General features: G+C 40.3%; 1 protein-coding gene across 1 annotated transcript in view; it reads right to left on the bottom strand.

Moving 5' to 3' along the window:
* Nucleotides 1-5,760: 5,760 nt before the first annotated feature.
* LOC149267101 (F-box only protein 6-like) overlaps nucleotides 5,761-18,623 on the bottom strand; it is a 35,097-nt gene continuing 22,234 nt past the window's right edge. The window contains exon 2 of the mRNA XM_089398076.1: nucleotides 5,761-5,831. The gene's annotated coding sequence lies outside the window, so the exon portion shown is untranslated. The remainder of the gene's footprint in view (nucleotides 5,832-18,623) is intronic.

The raw sequence follows: 18,623 nt of genomic DNA, 5'->3' as shown, positions 1-18,623 counted from the left end.
TTTGTTCAGGATTATAAGGAACAATGAGCTCCCTCTTAATCCTTGCTTCCTTGCAAAAAACTTGAGTTTTTTGGAGGTATATTCTCCAGCATTGTCAGATCTTTAGAATCTTGATCTTTCTTTCAGTTAGATTCTCCACCTCATTTTTGAATTCTTGAAACTTCTCAAACACCTCGTCTTTGATCTTGAGGAGGTATAACCAAGTTTTCCTTGAGAAATCATTAATGGAGGTCACATAAAATTGATTCCCACCAAGAGATTTTATTTCCATAGGACCAGACACATTAGTGTATGAGATCCAAAACTTCCTTAGATCTAGTATCACTTCTTGCAAATGGCTTCTTCATGTTTTTGCCTAGAGCACAACCCATATAGGTCCCTTAATGTTCTTCCTTTAATTCAGGGATGCCATTGACCATTTGATTTAGATATGGAAAGATCTTATAATGAATGTGTCCATACCTTCTGTGCCATAGTTCAAAAGGGTTCACATCCAAGTGAACTAAGGCTTGTGATAGAGGTGTAAATTTTTTATATAATGTCCCTTCATGAATCCCAATCACCCTAGAATTATCTATACTAGATCCCTTACCCCAAACCAGAACATTTCCATCAACAAAATAAATTCTATCACCCTTATCTTCTAGACAAGAAATAGAAAGTAAGTTTTTCTCAAAACTAAAACATAAAGGATGTTGTTGAGGTGAATACTTCCACCAGATTCAAGCTCCAACGAAGTAGATCCAGTTTATTTCACTAGATACCTCTTTTTGCCTCCAAGTTTGATTAAATGAGAGTATGTTCCTTTTGACAAAGTCTGGAGCTGGTTGCATTCTCCCATCATATGTCTAGAAGCACCGTTGTCGATAACACACACATTTTCATCCTTGAAAGTTTTAGATAAAGCATAAAATAAACTTCCATCCATTACTTCTAGCTTGGAAATGATGTTCAAGATGTGTCCCTTGATAGATGTAGAGAGATTTCTTAGAATCTTGAAACCCTTCATCATAACTATTTCCATAGTGCCAACTAGGATGTGATCTTTAGTCTCCTTGCACCTTAACTCTAAAACGATGTTGGAAAATCAGGACACTTGTAGATTATAGATGATTTTCCTTAACTTGATAATTACTTGTGATGTTAGTTGGTCTTTTATTACTTCTTTAGTTCTTGTTCATCAAACAATTACCAAAACAATGAAGATCACAAAGAGACAAATTACACAAGATATAGGCTCCAAGCCAGGGCAAAACCCCTCCAAGGGGAAAACCCAGAAAGAAAGTTTCTCTTCTTATAGAATCTTCTTACAATGAGACTTCCAAGACCCAAAGACCAAAGCCCAAAATCCTCCCAAGCACCAAGTCAGCGCCCCAACGAGATGAATTCTCTTTATATCAAGCGTGAATTCCATTTAGAATCTTCCCGAGCCTCTTGAGCTTAGGTCATAGAAGAAACCGCTCCTGGACAGACCTCATTCACCTGCTAGAGCGAAATCGCCTATGTGTAAAGTTGCTTTCTTAACTCGACCTTTCATCACTCTGTCTTGATCCTGCTTTGAAACCTTTTCTTACAAAGGCACTCAATAACCCTTTAGTCTTGAATTCTTGGCTATTCGTACGGGTCTTGCTCATCACTGCTTAACCAACTGCTTCTCGCTCCAAGCCAGCTTCAAGACTTTGACCTTCTGCAACTTCACTCTAGAATTTCGGCCGTGCAATTACTCTCAGAATTTTGGCCCTACAATTTCAGCCTCCTGCAACTGGTAGCTTCACAAAAACCCTAGCAGCTTCACACGTGTGGACAAAAAAAGAGATAGATCCAATATACTTCGATTTCTTCTTCCTTCCTTCGTCCTTTTAGCTCTTTCTTCTCCTTCGCTATTACAGATTGAACTTGTGGATGAATAGTGCTACAAATGAGTCAAGCTCCTTGTTTTTATAGCCCTCCTTTAGACCAACTTGTCCTTGACTAGGGTCTTTGGTCTTGGAGGAATAAATGTATTTTTCTTGACAAAAATAAATATTTTTCTTTGTTACAAAGAGTCCAAATGGGACTATAATACATGACATAAATTCTTCTTTGTCCTAGAAAGACCTAGAAAAACCTAGAAGCACGAAGAACATGCTTTTGACCTAGACTTGAGCATGAAATATACAAAATATACAATGTCATGATTACAAAAGATCATTACAAAAACCAGACCTAGTTACAATTTCCAACAGTATGATGGTTATTTATTTTTTAGACATCTTATCAGTTTTTCATACTCAATATTGAAATAAGAAAGCATGGTAAAATCTATAATCGAAGCATTTTATCCCTCGATAGATTTCCCAAGTATCCCTAGATACATCCTTGATGAAGATTGGTAGAAGCTTACTCCAAAATTTCATGGGCATAATCATTCAACCACACTACATGTTTCATCCAATGTTGCAGTGATCGTGAGGGGAAAAAATAGGAAAAAATCGTAAAAATTGGGAAAAAATCGGTAAAAATCGTAAAATACAAAAATATTCATTTTTTTATATCTAAAGCATCTACAACATAAAATAAATACATTGACACATAAATATGATAAAAGAACTAATATATAAGATGTGTAATATCATTTCTAGTGCTACATCACACATAACAGTGAATCATGCCCTGAATAGTAAGTCATGACACCCGAGTCCCAACTCAGAATCAAAATATCAAAAAAAAATATAATAATGTATCTCATATCATGAGTCATAATGTCATATACAATGAAATGAACCAAATAACTAAAGTCTAATACTACTGATTTCCTCTGCCCCTCTAGATGTAGATGCCGGTGGAGTTGGTAGTGGACTCTGCTATGCTCTAGAAGCTGAAGAACTAGGAGCTACAGAAGGTAGACCACGTCCTCTACTGGTGACAGAGGTAGCTTGGGTAGGTTGTCACCTCCTCCTCCTGTTGCTCCTCCTCCTCATCAAAAAATCAAAAAAAAATAATAATAAATAATAATAATATATATATAGATATATTTTTTCTCCAAGATTTTTTCCCAAAAAACCGTGATTTTTTCAAGTTATCATGATTTTTTGTGAAAAAAAATTAGCATAAAAATCGGGCGATAATATCGCCAAACTCAAAAAAACGTGATTTTCGGATTTTATCGCGATAATATCGCGATTTTCGCAACACTCATTTCATCTTTCATGGAGATTATTTCAAATTTTGGTATTTTGCATGAGGATGTGATGATATACATATTTCTAATTACTTTGGAAGATGAGGTAGTGAATTGGTTTATAGACTTTGGCAAATGGGAGATATCATCTTTTGCAAGTTTTATTGAATTATTTTACAAGCAATGTGACCATAGCAATGAAGACGACATTAATGATGAAGGCACTCAAGCATCCATCTCATCCTCTCTTGAAGACAAGGGTTTGGAAAGCCATTTGCCTCTTCGAAATTTTGGTTTTATGAAGCAAATTTTGATGATTTAAAAAAAATGAATTTGTAGAAAAGCCAATTGAAGATGAAAAAGTTTCATATGTGCTCACCCCCTCATATCAGGAAGAAGATAGCAACCAAGAGGATGAAAAAATCGAAAAAAAAAAAAATTTGCGGGCATGTATGGACATAGATCTTTAGTATTTTCATGGAGAGCCTATTTAAGATTCTCATGATGAGGGTCATAGGGTCAAGATTGCAGATTTTTGTGTCTCTTGGACAGAAACATATTGGGAGTATATGTAAAAAAATTGCGATGGACAAACAACCATGTTAATTTTGCCACATATTTGTTTCAGCCTAATGGACATTTTTATGATTGTCAATATATAAATTTTTCAGCCATGTCTTCTCATAGATGAGGCATATTTTTTGCAGCATTGTAGGTAGATCTTTTACAACATTAAAAATATACTTACGTAGAATATTTTCAGCGAATAACATCTTCAGATACTGGTATATTTATAATGTAAAAAATCAGCATGGGAGTGTGATTTTGGTACAACAATGTTTTCAATTCATGGTACTTTGCACAAATTTCCAGCCATTCAAAAAGGGGCATCAAGTCCTACAATATGAGCAATTTTTTTTTCCAAAATGACTTCTTGCCCCATTCTTCATCTAAATGTTTATTGGAGGGCAACAAAGAAATATTTTACAGTTTTTTATTCGAACCGCCTAAACCATTGTTGCTTGAGGGCATTATGGATAATATGTCATGGTTTAGTAATGGGATGCCCTATCTATATTTACAACCCAATGTTTATATCTTCTCTATCCACCGCGAGATAGAGCAATCTTGCAGTGAAACATACCAATCCTGGTGTGACTTTTGCCTTCTTTCTCATTTTCATGATTTCACTTCAAATTTCAGCCTTGCTATGATAGAGATTCCAACGTGTTATTCAATTCATTATTGATGTATTATTGTTTTGGTTCATAGCCAACTACGAGGAAGATCTTATGTTGTATAGGAGATGATTTAGGTGTTGCATTTATTGTGTGATTTAACCTAGCATTTTGTTTCTTCCTATTTAGAATAGGGTAGAATGAATAAGCTCTTGTGCATGTCAGTCGATTCCAAGCATGCAGTAGATGAGAGTAATGATGAGTATTGTTGATGTTTGTAACTTGGACAAGTACTTTCGCACAAGTCTAAGTGACAAGATGTGTGGAATTCATCCAAAGTCCTCGCTTTAGTAACTTACTTTAATTAAAGGAATTATAAAGTGAAATGTCATTTTATATAAAATGAGTTTAATCTAATGAAATGTAAAGCTTTTTACATTAGTAAATTAGATTAATCTTAACTTTCGATGGAGACTTAATATCAACTGCTTATCTCATTGAGAGATTATTGTTATGGAGACTTCAACATCAATGGTTAATTGATTTGGCCACTACCTCAAGATTAAAAAGGCAAGGATGGGAGGAGGAAAGACACCAGAAAACATAGTGATTGAGACACAAAGGACAATGACTCAAAGAGATCCAATTGATAAAGAAATTTCATCCAGTAATCAGGTTCAAGAAGACAACACGAGAAATCTGCTGCAAAAGAATTAGCGCCACGCAGGCTGTACAGAGCATCTGCAACAATAGCAAGCAGACTGTACAGCAAAATCTGCCACAGCAGCACGCAAGCTGTACAAATCTATGGCAACAACATGCAGGGAGCAAAGTGTGGAGGGTCATATGCTAGTGAGGAGGGTTGCAGGTTGTGCGAGAGCAGCAGATCGAGCCATGCAGGAAGACCAACGGGGTTGTACAAATGACGTACAGGCCATATGCAGGCCATACGTCACACGGATTGAACAAACTACAGGTCAAGGGGGTGTTTCGGGAAGTCTGGTGGGTCATATAAGTGCTCAGTAATATTTAGAATTTTGCTTTAGCTTGTGTTAATTTAATGTGGACCATTTTCCCAGTAAAGGAGCCACTGTATGCTTTTATACTTTTTTCCCCAAGGAAAAATCGTAATTTCCATTAATATTTGAAAATTACATATTGTAGATGCTTGAAGAAGCATATGCTGTAAGTTGTGGCGAACCACCTTCAGATGTTCTTGTACAAAAACCTCCGTAGGGTATACTGGTAGTATGTGCATAATTACATGTCAAAAAAATAAATATATACATAAGACTGTTCTGTGAAAAAAGTACTGGCAGTAGCTCAAAAAGTCATGAAATCAGGCCCTGTCAGGCCCCTGTATTCTGTGGTTGATGTATGGACAATGGTAGTACTGATAGAAGTCCATTCCCCTCTGTTCCTGGATCATCCATAGGCCCCGAGGCTGGATCGCGGCCTCCTTGGATAGCTGATCGGAAATCTGGTTGCGCTCCCTGTAGATGTGATGACAAACGATGAAGTCAAATTGGGATTTTAAATGCAGTGCATCATCCAATATATTCCTGAGTGTGTGTGCATGGCAGATAGATGAACTGTTGAACCAATTAATAATTGTTTTGGAGCCACCAAATATTTGAATGTGCCTACACTCTTTTTCTAAAGCAAAGTGCCAAAGATGTCCAAGTGTAATCAATTCTACAAAATTATTAGAGCCATTGCCCAATCCCATCTGAATTTTAAAGAAGTGGTTCTCTGATAGGTGTAATAGTGCCCCCCCACAGCCCTGTGCTTGGGCAGATCCATCAAAATAGGCCCAAGGAATGCTTCTGTCAATAACTTCAGAGGTAATGGTACATAGGGGAGCAGGTCGATCATCATCAGGAATACTAGAATAAATGGATATTACATGTGCAGAGGCCTATGTCCAGTGAGGTTCGATATCACTGAAAATTGATTTATTTCGGGACAGCCAGATAGCCCAGCATACCAATAGAGGGAGGTTTCTAGCTTTAGGAGGCTTGGCCGAAATCCACCATGATTGCTAGGCTTCAAGGATGGAATTCCCCTGCCATCGAAAGGTGATAGAGAGGGAGGAGAGGATCAAGGACCAAAAAGCCAGAATGGTGGGGCAATGGAGGAAAAGATGCTCGATAGATTCAGAGGCTTGTCGGCATAGGATGCACCAAGTAGGGCCATGGAAGGATCGCTTCATTAGATTCTCACCCATAGGAGCTTTGTGGCGAAGTACAGTCCACATGAAAAGCCTGGTGCATGGAGGGGCCTTCAATTTCCATAATAAACTCCACCACCAGTCAGAGTTTGGTGGCTTATGTGCTGAGTATATAATAGGGTAGCCATCCTTGGGAGTGTAATGACCATGCTTGGCATGTGCCCATATAAGTTCATCATAGCCTTCAAGAATCCTAACATGTGATTCAGTGAAAGCATTAGTGAAACTGTGCCAATTAGGACGCCAAGATGTATAGCTGATTTCCAAGCCTGTGTAAAAATAGTGGTATTCTTTGGGTCTGCAATTTGATCAAGATAGTTAATACCAGCATTCGATAAAAAATTGAATGAGATCAGGTGGGAGCCTAAATGCATTACCACATCCAAACCATGGGTGCCCGACCTAATTCTCCAGGCCAGTCCATCACGAATATAAGATATAGAATTTAAGACAGCACGCCAAATGGATGATATGCAAGACCTGTTCCAAGTGGGGAGGCAGATCCAATCAAGAGTGTAAAGGGGCCAGATGTATTTCTGTTAAATTATGGTATGTTCTATGCTTAGAGCAGTTTACTTATTTTCTTCTTATTATCCACAGATTAGCAATCACATATACATTAAGTAAAGTGCAGATAGAACATTAAATGATCAACAGAAAACAAGCCAAGACAAGAGACACAAGATGTGGCGGCTAGACAGGGACAAACCCCAATGCGGGTAAACCCTTTGATCAAATCTTCTTTTATCTTCAATAGTTTAGCGGAGAGAAATAGTACAAAATCTAAATTTTGTAATTTTATATCAACAGCAGCAAACCCTAGATCAGCAAAGTCAAACTTGGTCAAACTAGTTGAAATTGACCTCTAAAATATTTGGTCAATTTCCGGTCAACTTGTCCTCGAACAACCTGAAGAAACAGCCCTTGAACAGCCCAAAAAGTTCAGTCAATTTGCAGATTTCTGCAGTCAACTTGCAGCCCTAAACTAGCGCAGTCAACACTAGTCAAACCAGAGGTCAGATCACCTCGATTTTCGTGCCAAAAATTGCGGCCTGCCTAGGAGAGGAAACCACACCCAATCCACACTTCTGAATGATCAACGCTTGGTCAACGTTGGTCAAAGAGATGACCTACTGTCCTAGGGTCCTTTCTACGTCTTCCTTGCCCTAGGACGTCTTCCTTTCAGCCACACGTGTGAGAGAGAGAGAGGCCCCTTTTATGCGTAGGAAAGTGAGAGAGAAGATGAGTGAATGAGTTTTCCAAATGAGGAGTCTCCTTGTATTTATATGCAAACATTGAGTGTGAATAGATGTGACTGTTGGGCTTCTGAGCCTACATAAATTTGTTGGCCGACCTTGACAATTTGTCCATAATCAAAATAATTCATATCTCCATAAATATATATCGGAATCGGATGATCTTAGATCAATCCTACACCTCTCGATGAGAGGAATCTAGGAAAAATATCAGAAGCCATAAATAAGGTGATCCACATGGAGTTTGGCCCTAACTAGGGAGAACTTCATCTGCAATCCATCAAACCGTCGTTGCTATCCATCCATCAAATGCACTCTCCTGTACATCTTGACCCCACTCTGCTCCAACTATGAAGAGAAAGAAATGATCGAGGATGTATCATACCATCCTCCACTGACCCGAAGTCAGTCTCAGAGTGTAAAACACTCTCACTGATCCCAGATCAATGGAGGTCATCCTAGCATAGGGAGTACGGTAGATACAGCGATGCGTCCATCAATAGTACTACTATGGTCCCTACCTCATTTGCCTGCTCATTGATCAAATGAGAGGTACTTCCCATGAGTCCCAGACTGCATGGGTAGGATGCCTCGACAAAGGAACTAATCATCCTGTCCACAAGGGAACGAATCATTCTATCTAGTGGATGCCACAGAGAACTAATCATCCTGGCCTACAGGAGAACTAATCATCCTGCTCCACAATCACCACAGAGAACGAATCATCCTGGCCCACAGGAGAAATAATCATGTTCCATAGTCGCCACGGGGTGTCACAGGGGAAGGTTGAACCTTTACCCTGTACATAGTGCACCACCAGGGGATGGTGAGTCGCCCTGTGATCACATGTCGCTCCAAGAAGTACCCTGCGCCCCCCTAGAGCTCCCAGAGCTCAATACATCATACTCGACCCTCATAAGAGGGTCTCTGAACGACACCAAGTCGTTCTCGGAAAGTCAGGAATTTGACCTTTCCTAGGGGCTTTGTCAAAATGTCGGCGACCTGTTCATTTATACCAATATGTTGGAGCCTTATTGCTCCTCGCTGCACCATATCTCGAATATAGTGGTACCTGATATCGATATGCTTGGAGCGATCATGAAATACAGGATTCTCTGATAAACGAATCTCGCTCTGGTTGTCACACAGGATTACGATGGTATCCAATGTAAATCCAAACAGCTCACTGAAAAGCTTTCTCAACGAGACTGCCTCACAGGAGCCCATGCTAGCAGCAATGTACTCTGCCTCGGCAATGCTCAAAGCCACCGACTTTTGCTTCCTGCTCATCTAGGATATCGATGCAAATCCTAAAGAGAAACAGCACCCAGAAGTGATCCTTCGATCCACCACACTGCCTGCCCAATCAGCATCAATATACCCAAGTAGTCTCACATCTCCGGCAGTGTATCTCAACCCATGAGTGATTGTGCCACGAAGATATCTCAACAGATTCATGGCACCAATCCAATGTGAGTGGTGAGGCTCAACCATATGTTGACTCAATGTGTTGACTGCAAAGCATATATCCGGATGGGAGTTCACCAAGAACATTAATGAACCGACGAGTTGACGATTCTCGGTAGCATTTCGTAAAACAGGTCCGGCAGCACTACCGCTTAACTTCTTAAAGTCAAGCTCCATCGGGGTAGTTACGAGCTTGCAATCCACCATGCCGAATCTCTCCAATATCTTCACCACATATTTTCCTAGAGATATGAAAATCTCCCCTGGTTTCTGCCAGACTTCCAGTCCTAGGAAATAGTGCATAAGTCCTAGGTATTTCATCTCGAATTCAAAAGCCAGCTTCCTCTTGCATTCGTGAATGAGAGAGTCTGCACCTGTTAGAAAGAGGTCGTCAACATATAGCACCAGTATGAAAGGCTTGTCATCTATAACCTTAAAGTAAAGTTTAGGGTCGGCTTCACTCCTAGTGAATCCCAACTTCATCAAGTAGCTATCGATCCTCTCATACCATGCTCGAGGTCCTTGCCTTAGCCCATATAGGGCCTTCTTCAACATGAGATTCTCGATCATAAATCTCAAATCCTTTGGGTTGCTCCACATAGACCTCCTCTTTGATCGAACCATGTAAGAACACAGTCTTGACATCCATCTGATGTAGGTTCCATCCTTGCGAAGCAGCAAGAGCTATGATCGAGCGGATGTGTAATGTCCCTTAATAATAAATAATAAATAATATAATATAATATTAAATAAATAATAAACAATAAATAAATAAAAAACAGTAACAGTAAATAAATAATAATAAATTAATTACATGCTATAAATAAATATAAATAAGAATAAAACAAGAAAGCAGTAAAAATCAGTAAAGCTATCAAAAAGTAAAAACAAAAGAAATAAAACAAGAAAGCAATAAAGTGCATGTTGACACATGGAGTGTGTGCATGTGGTGCCCCTTTCAATGTTTGCTCTAGATGGTGAGGAACATGAGAGGCATGCCATCATTCCATGATTCCATCATCCATTCTCTTGGGAGAATAGTGTTGTGAGACAAAAGATTCCATGACAGTAGTACGTTGATTGAGGGCTCGGGGGTAGCCAGTTGTAGCAAGATTTTGTGCAATTGAACCTACGGTTGGGTGGAGAGTCGTCCCCAAGACTTTGTTGCAGTTAGCAGAATTCAACTAACGTTCAACCCTGAAATCACAAGTGAGAAACATCATCGCCATAGGTAAGTGTCTCTACTCATATTTTTGGAATTGATGTTAATTAGTTGATAAATTGCGTGTTGATTATGAATCGCCTGATTAATCTAATTTATTACATGTTTTTATTTCGGGGCTATTACATATGGTATCAGAGCCAGGTTTCGATCCGGGGACCTGTGGGTTATGGGCCAACCACGCTTCCGCTGCGCCACTCTGATGGCAGATGAGGTCTGAGTCAAGCGCGAGCCTTGGGGCCAGCCTTGGACTAGGATACAGACCGAAGAGGCTTATGCCTGATTCCAAAAGTAGGAAAAAGGACAGAGATTCCTTGGGATTTCCTGGGTGTTGTGAAACTTTCGATGCCTGCTGGTTATACTAGTTTAGCATAGGGTGTCGGGACTGTTACATGAAGTAATAAATAACAAAATAAATGTAATGTCCCTTAATAATAAATAATAAATAATAAAAACTTAACTTCGGGACAAAGTTCCTTAAAGTGGGGGAGTATGTAATGTCCCTTAATAATAAATAATAAATAATAATAAACAATAAACAAATAAAAAATAGTAATAGTAAATAAATAATAATAAATTAATAAATTAATTACATGCTCTAAATAAATATAAATAAGAATAAAACAAGAAAGCAGTAAAAATCAGTGAAGCTATCAAAAAGTAAAAACAAAAGAAATAAAACAAGAAAGCAATAAAGTTGCATGTTGACACATGGAGTGTGTGCATGTGGTTCCCCTTCCAATGTTTGCTCTAGATGGTGAGGAAGATGAGAAGCATGCCATCATTCCATGATTCCATCATCCATTCTCTTGGGAGAATAGTGTTGTGAGACAAAGGATTCCCTAGCAGTGGTACGTTGATTGAGGTCTCAGGGGTGGCCAGTTGTAGCAAGATTTTGTGCAATTGAGCCTATGGTTGGGTGGAGAGTCGTCCCCAAGACTTTGTTGCAGTTAGCACAATTCAACTAGCGTTAAACCCTGAACTCACAAGTGAGAAACATCATCGCCACAGGGAAGTGTCTCTGCTCATATTTTTGGAATTGATGTTAATTAGTTGATAAATTGCGTGTTGATTATAAATCACCTGATTAATCTAATTTATTACATGTTTTTATTTCGGGGCAGTTACAGGATGGCGGTATATCGGGCAACAAGTGCAAATATCTCGTCATAGTCTATACCTTCCTTCTGGGAGAAGCCACGAGCGACAAAACGAGCCTTATACTTTTCCGCACTTCCATCAACTGCATGCTTTATCTTGTAAAGCCATTTTGAAGTGACAACTGCTTTGTCCTAGGGCCTGGGGACCACATCCCAAACATTGTTTTTCATGATGGACTCATATTCCTCAGTCATAGCATCCTTCCATACTTGATGCTTGACGGCATCTGTGAATGACGAAGGCTCATTTTGGATGATCGTGCTCATGATGGTCAGGTATCCCTGATACCTGTTCGGCTTCTTACTTTCACGGAAGGTTCCTTGGGGTGCAATGTGTCCTTCAACATCATCAAGTGTCCCCCTAAGCCATGAAGACCTCTTCCTAGAAGAGGAAGGCTCTTGCGGAGGAGGATCAATAAGATCCATAGGTTCTTCCACATCGGGCATCGTCTCATCTTCCTTTTCCTTTGGTTCCCCGGTGTCATCTTCTTTAGATCCCCTTAAAGTAGGAAGATTGTCTACTTTGCTAAGAGCCATATCTTCGTCAAAGGTGACATCATGACTAATCTCGACTCCCCTTTGACAAGCTACATAGATTCTATAGCCCTTAGTATTTTCGCTATAGCCCACAAAGATTCCTTTCTTTCCAGATGCACCCAATTTATTCCTTTTCTCTTTAGGCACATGAAAATATACAGGGCTTCCAAAAATTCTAAAATGAGATACGTCAGGTTTCTTACCGGTGAACATTTCTTTGGTAGTCTTGGAACCCAATGCTTGATGAGGGCATTGGTTTTGTACATATACGACAGTATTTGCAGCTTCGGCCCATAGAAACTTCGGAAGTCTTTAATCATGGAGCATAGCACGGACAGCTTTCACAATTGTACGATTCTTCCTTTCTGCCACACCATTCTGCTCAGGAGTATATGGTGTAGTAGTCTCCCTCTTAATGCCAGCCTCTTTGCAAAAATCATGAAACTCATTGGATTCATATTCAGTCCCATTATCAGTCCTTAAGGTCTTGATCTTCTTTTTGGTTTGATTCTCGATCAAGGCTTTGAAGTGCTGAAACCAAGAGAACACTTCATCCTTCTTTTTCGAGAAGTATATCAAAGTCTTGCGAGAATAATCATCTGTAAAAGTGAGGTAATATAAATATCCTCCCAAAGAGTTCACAGGCATCATATTGGATATGTCTGAGTGAACCAACTGCAATATATCGGAGGTCTTGCTTTGGCTTGAGGGGAATGGTCCCCTTTTGAGCTTTCCTTTGGCACATCCTGGACATACACCTTCTTGCTCTAATCTGAACTCGGGCATCCCGGTCACCATTTTTCTTACATCGAGTAGAACTTTATAATGAAGGTGAGCAAACCTCCAATGCCATAGTTCGAACCGAAGAAATGTGTCACAAGACATGACACCCAACAGACTTCCTTCGACCTGATATAATGAATCGACTGGAAACCCAAGAGTAAATGCATCTTTAAAGTTCTTTTTCCATACACGTACTTTGCCATCGTTGAAGGCCACCTTGTAGCCTTTGTCTTCCATTGCCGAAATGGACACCAGATTCTTTTTGACATCAGGTACATATAATACATCTTATAAGTGGATGGTATTACCCTGATTCAACTGAAAAGTGACATTTCCTACGCCTTTCGCGGGATATTTTAAATTATCTCCAAGAACAGTGTCCAGGTTGGTTTCCTTCTTTATCAGATTATAGAGAGCTTCTTTGTAACCAATGAAGTGCCTTGAGGCACCACTATCAATAAGCCAATTTCCCAGCAAGTCCGGAGGAGCAGTAGTAGATAGAGTTGCTGGTAGATAATATTCATCTTGCTTTTGTTAACAGTGTTAGATTCATACCTGGAATTTCTTGCCTTCTTGAATGGTTGTCCTCTTCCTTGATTTCCGACACTTCTTTTACCTCTGCCATTTGACCTACCATTCTTTTGATTGCCTTGAGAGGGATTTTGATCATTGTCCCAGTGTGAGTCCCTTTTATCAAGGCAATCCCTTGCATAGTGACCTGTTTTATTGCAATTGTAACATCGTCATTTTCTTCCACCCTTTGGTCTAGCCTTTCCTTTGAATTTAGCCCCGAATTGTTTCTTCTTTTAGTATGAGAAGAAAAGGCAGAGAGATGACCTTTAAGTATGGGCATTTCTTGCTCTTCCACCCTCATTTCTTCACCTCAGCTCTGATACCATGTTAAATTATGGTATGTTTTATGCTTAGAGCAGTTTACTTATTTTCTTCTTATTATCCACAGATTAGCAATCACATATACATTAAGTAAAGTGCAGATAGAACATTAAATGATCAACAGAAAACAAGCCAAGACAAGAGACACAAGATGTGGCGGCTAGACAGGGACAAACCACAATGTGGAGAAACCCTTTGATCAAATCTTCTTTTATCTTCAATAGTTTAGCAGAGAGAAATAGTACAAAATCTGAATTCTATAATTTTATATCAGCAACAGCAAACCCTAGATCAGCAAAGTCAAACTTGGTCAAACTAGTTGAAATTGACCTCTAAAATACTTGGTCAATTTCCGATCAACTTGTCCTCGAACAGCCTGAAGAAACAGCCTTTGAACAACCCCAAAAGTTCAGTGAATTTGCAGATTTCTGAAGTCAACTTGCAGCCCTAAACTAGGGCAGTCAACACTGGTCAAACCAGAGGTCAGATCACCTCGGTTTTCGTGCCAAAAATTGTGGCCTACCTAGGAGAGGCAAACACACCCAATTCGCACTTTTGAATGGTCAACGCTTGTTCTTATTATCCACAGATTAGCAATCCCATATACATTATGTAAAGTGCAGATAGAACATTAAATGATCAACAGAAAACAAGCCAAGACAAGAGACACAAGATGTGGCGGCTAGCCAGGGACAAACCCCAATGTGGAGAAACCCTTTGATCAAATCTTCTTTTATCTTCAACAGTTCAGCAGAGAGAAATAGTACAAACTCTGAATTCTGTAATTTTAAATTGGCAGCAACAAACCCTAGATCAGCAAAGTCAAACTTGGTCAAACTTGTTGAAATTGACCTCTAAAATACTTGGTCAATTTCCGGTCAACTTGTCCTCGAACAGCCTGAAGAAACAGCCCTTGAACAGCCCCAAAAGTTCAGTGAATTTGCAGATTTCTGAAGTCAACTTGCAGCCCTAAACTAGGGCAGTCAACACCATTCAAACCAGAGGTCAGATCACCTCAATTTTCGTGCCAAAAATTGCAGCCTACCTGGGAGAGGCAAACACACCCAATCCGCACTTTTGAATGGTCAACGCTTGGTCAACGCTGGTCAAAGAGATGACATGTTGTCCTAGCGTCCTTCTTTCTGCGTCTTCCTTGAACTAGGACGTCTTCCTTTCAGCGACACGTGTGAGAGAGAGAGCCTCCTTTTATGCATAGGAGAGAGAGAAGATGAGTGAATGAGTTTTCCAAATGAGGAGTCTCCTTGTATTTATATGCAAACATTGAGTGTGAATAGATGTGACTGTTGGGCTCCTGAGCCTACATAAGTTCGCTGGCTGACCTTGACAATTTGTCGATAATCAAAATAAATTCATATCTCCATAAATATATATCGGAATCGGATGATCTTTAGATCAATCCTACACCTCTCGATGAGAGGAATCTAGGAAAAACAAAAGCCATAAATAAGGTGATCCACAAGGACTTTGGCCCTAGTTGCCAATTTAACAATTTCTGATAAACGACCTCATTTCATAAGCTTTTTGCTGTGAGAATTTTCCAATGCATCTTGGTAGCAAGTGCTTTGGAGAAGGACTCAAGGTTTTTTAGTCCCCATCCACCCCATTTCTTTGGAAGTGCAATCAAATCCCAACAAACCCATGCATAAATGTGACCATCATGTTTCCCTTTCCATAGGAATCTGTTGCACAACTGTTGAATTCTCGTAAGTATTCCTTTTGGGATCCAAGCCATGGACATCCAATAAACCGGAATGGCTTCCAATACTGTTTTGATTAAGACCAATCGTCTAGCTCTGAAGAGGTATTTGTGATGCCAAATAGTAAGTCTCCTTTCAATCTTGGCTACTAGCCAGGTCCAATTTGCAATCTTGTATTGTAGGGGTTTGAGTCGAAACCCAAGGTACTTCAATCCATCATCTAATGATAAGAGTGAGTAAGGAAATCTTTGGTGTGCAAATTGAATCTCATGGGGTGTGCATCGACAGTATAACTGAATTATAGATAGTAAGACTCATGAATCGTCGAGACTCCCATTGAGGAAAATTAATAGATCATCAACAAAAAGTAGATGTGTAAGGATGCAGTTGTTGGTAATCTTGATACCATGGAGACGACCAAGTCTGCGTTCTTTTGTAATGAGCCGACTCAGGCCTTCCATAACAAGCAGGAACAGAAGAGGGGAGAGGGTCAGCCCTGTCGAAGACCCAATTTTGCATGAAAAAAGGTCGAGGCGGATCCATTAATAAGAACACTAAATGAGACTTTGGTAATGCAGCACATGATCCAGTTGACAATTCCAGGGGAAAACCCAAATGGGTTAAAGAGCATTCTCAAGTAAAGCAAATTAGTGCAATCAAAAGCCTTTGCAAGCTTGATCTTGAGAACCGTGCCTTTCAACTTCTTTATCTTGATGGAGTGTAATACCTCTTGTGCAGTACCAATGGCATCATGAATTTGACGGTGGTTAAGAAAGGCAAACTGTTCAGGAGATATATGAGTAGATAGGATGGGCTTAAGCCGGTTGGTGATGATCTTGGCAATAATTTTATATATGCAATTGCAAAGTGAGATGGGGCGAAAGTCATTGAAGGACTTAGGGGAATCAGATTTAGGGATGAGGGCAATGAAGGTCGAATTGAAAGCCTCATACATTCGACCACTGGTTCGACAATCTTCAATAATATGGAGCAGATCTTCCCCAAGAAATTCAAAGAAAGCCAAGTAGAATTCGATCGGCCATCCGTCAGGGCCAGGGCTCTTGTCCTTCTTAACCATTTTAAGGTATTCTCCAGCTCCCCCATAGAAATTGGCTTGTATAGATCCTCAACTGCCTCTTGATCAACAAACAATGAAAAAGTCCTGCCACCCTGATAATTTCTGCCAATGTTGCTTCCTGTGAGGCCTTGTAAATATTTCTGAAGTGTGAGGTGTTGAGTGATGCCAGATGATTGAAAGAGTGTACTCTCTGACCTTCCTCATTGGCCATCTGCCAAATGGTGTTGATCGCACGACGCCCATTTGCATATTGGTGATAGAATTTTGTATTGTCATCTCCCTCTTTTAGCCAGAGGGCACTACTCCTAAGTCTCCAAGTTGCCTCTCTGTCTTTTAGAATCCTATCCCTTTTGATCTCCAGTTTAATGAGGTGGGACTTGGCATCCGCAGATAGGTAGCCCATCCCATTAGCATCTTCCAGGTTTGCAATCTCAGTCTCAATAGATTGGAGTTTGTGATCATCCATCTTTCTCTTGTTATGGGCCCAGTCTATGGTTAATTGCTTAAGTTTAAGAAGGTTGTTGGAGAAGCCTTCCGAAATAGTTCGACCAAATCAGGAGGGTGAGTCTTCCAAAAGTCTGAGACTAAATAGATATAGTCTAGATCCTTTAACCAAGTGGCATTGAATTTAAAGTGAGCTTTTGGTTTGCGAGCATGACCAACGATCTCAAGGTAAATAGGAGAATGATCAAATAGGCCCCCCGATCCCACCCACTGCTTGTAGTTATAGAGGGTCCCAAAAAATTGCTCCTTGATGAGGAAACGGTCCAGCCTTCGAGCCAACATGACCTCTCCAGTCCTTTGGTTCCTCCAGGTAGGCTGAAGACGAACCATGTGGATATCAATAAACTGGTGATCATCAAGTAGAGCCTCCAAAGTATTAGATAAAGGGTCAATCTGAGCATTGTGCCCCCATGATTCAGCATGTCCAATGGAAAAATTGAGGTCACCTCCCATAATGATATTATCAGCTTGTAAAAGGGATGAATTGAGGAGTTGTTCCCAAAATGCAACTTGGTTGTGGCAGGGGCCATACACATTAATCAGTCAAAGCTCCATCCCCAAGTCGTATGAGAAAATAACAGCACCAATGAAGCCATTCCCACCATAAACATTTGATAATCTTACCGATCTAGGGTTAAACCCAACGGCAATACCCCCAGATCGCCCACAACCATTTAGGGCATGAAATTGTCATCCAGGTATCAGAGATTCCAACACAGGTATAACCATATTAATTAGGCCAAGGGTTTCTTGAAGGAATAGGACATCCACCCATTCAGTTTCCATAAGTCTCATGAAGGCTTGTTTTTTAGCAGGGCTAGCCAGCGCGCGACAATTAAAGGACAACCACTTCCTGGGGGAGATGAAGATAAGGTGTTGTGTGCTCTAAGAACCCAATCAATAGTGAGTTGTCGACCTTCAGCTACGTCGATACCAGCTTGATGGATGGCTTTGGATATGGAGGAGTGTCTGCCCGAGATGATTTGGGGGGCTTAAGGGGAGGGATGATACCAATTCCATAGATATCTATGGAAGAGGATTTGTCCAAGGAGCAGAGGTTGTAGGAGTGGGATGGGCGCAAAGAGTCTGATGCCTCCGTCGAAGGAACAGTCAAGGGGGGGGTCTGGAAGGAAGGAGGCGGATTGGAGAAAATAAGGGGAGGATGAACCAGGGAGCAAGACAGGGGAGGCGATGCAGGTGCATATGTTGAGGTACAATGTGATAAAGAGGATGACAAAAAAGAATCAGAAAGTGCAAAAGATGAATCAAAAGAATAGGAAGGAGGGTTACCCAATGAGAGCACTGCCGTGGTCGCCGCCCGGGATCTCGTAAGCGAAGGCGAGGGAGGACAAACCAGAGTGGTGACACGCTCCTTCCCCCGTGCCTTTGCCTTTGATAGATTACCAAGAGCTGAGGGCATCCGTTGTGCTTGTGAA

Source organism: Pinus tabuliformis, chromosome 6 (genome assembly GCF_031772625.1).
Source record: "Pinus tabuliformis cultivar Carrire ecotype Pingquan chromosome 6, CPIR1, whole genome shotgun sequence".
In the NCBI taxonomy this organism is placed as follows: Eukaryota; Viridiplantae; Streptophyta; class Pinopsida; order Pinales; family Pinaceae; genus Pinus; species Pinus tabuliformis.
This window is presented reverse-complemented; position numbering and strand designations above follow the sequence as displayed.